Genomic DNA, 1,372 nt, shown 5'->3' with positions numbered 1-1,372 from the left:
GTAACCTCTTCAACGCCCCAGGGGCATCCCCTTTCCTGCCCCGCCCCCTGCCGCCTTTCACTTGCAATTGTTTGTCACTCAACAACGTTGTTTCGCTTTTATTTCTCCTCTCAGTGCTTTTTGCCATTTTCTTCTTTTTCTTTACACGGCGACACTTTTTGGTGAGCACATCAAAGTGGCTTTTGTGCTGCTGTTGTTTCTGTTGTTGTCGCCGCCAATTCTGATTATTCACATCGATTGGAATTTGTGAAATTTTCACGAATTGACACTCTTAGCCACTTGGGTGGTTCCCGTTCTAAATTTACGCACCTTGCTGTTGCAGCAGCAGTTGTTGCTGTTGCTGCTGCTGTTGTTGCTGTTGCCATCGCCACATTGCTGATGCAGTGACAAGCCAATTGATTCGATTGAAATGCCAGCAATTTATTCACGAGTGCAGCTAATGTGTGGTCTAAACAGTGGGAAAAAGAAGTCAAACTAAACAAATAGAAATGGCAAATAAAAAAGGTAAGTAAAGAGCTAATATAGATCGGTGTTTTAAGGGTATATCCTTACACTTTTAAAGGTCTTTTACTAAATAGTTTCAAATATTTCTTCAGCCTAATTTCACTTTATTTCTCCTGCCCCAAAAAGAATTAATTAATTAACCCCTCGGATGACTTTTCAACTTGGCTGCTGCATTTCTCGGCCTGCTCGTGTTAGCCAAAGGCACCTGTCCAGCGGTTTTTCCTCTTCGGTGGACGTCATGCGGCTTTTCCAGCTAAAACGGCTACAGATCGATTGAGAATTTTATGGGGCGCGTGTTGTGTTGGGGCTGGTCAACGGTAGGCATTAAATTATTATAGTTTACATTCGGGTTTAATTAATTACAAATATTTGTTCTCCGCTGCACTACAGCAAAAATGAAGAAAACGACAAATTGATAAATGATCGCTGATGGGAATTTATGTGCATTCTCGTGGAGCGGAATTCACCTGTGCAGCTGGATGTGGAAACGGTGGAAAACACATGTCACTCGCTGAATATGATGAACTCCCCTTGATGGCTATAAATAGTCAACGACTCACACAAATCGCCCTTGATTAATGCCGGCCAGTTAGTGCAAAATTAGATGAGAAATTGTCAAATGAAACATTTATGGCCACTAACCAAATAAATTATTATTTATGTCGCAGCCAATGTGAAAAGTGACAGCCAACACACATCCAACAGCCCCACACACATGTGGCGATATCGGATTTCAAACACGGCCATTAAATTATTATGGAAATGTTCTCATTTCTTTTCGCTGTAGTTGCTTTTTGGGCGTCACTTTTGCGCACGAGTTTTGGAAAATGGGTGGGCTGAATTTTCCGATCTTTGGGCCACACAAGTG

General features: G+C 42.1%; 1 long non-coding RNA gene across 1 annotated transcript; it reads left to right on the top strand.

Moving 5' to 3' along the window:
• Nucleotides 1-216: 216 nt before the first annotated feature.
• Nucleotides 217-1,150, top strand: LOC120458188. Its single transcript, XR_005617168.1, has 3 exons — nt 217-504; nt 631-821; nt 895-1,150. It is a non-coding gene; the product is annotated as an uncharacterized LOC120458188 (long non-coding RNA).
• The last annotated feature ends 222 nt before the right edge of the window (nt 1,151-1,372 follow it).

Source organism: Drosophila santomea, chromosome 2L, assembly GCF_016746245.2.
Source record: "Drosophila santomea strain STO CAGO 1482 chromosome 2L, Prin_Dsan_1.1, whole genome shotgun sequence".
Lineage (NCBI taxonomy): Eukaryota > Metazoa > Arthropoda > Insecta > Diptera > Drosophilidae > Drosophila > Drosophila santomea.
The sequence above is the reverse complement of the archived record's forward strand: the minus strand, read 5'-3'. Positions and strand labels throughout refer to the sequence as shown.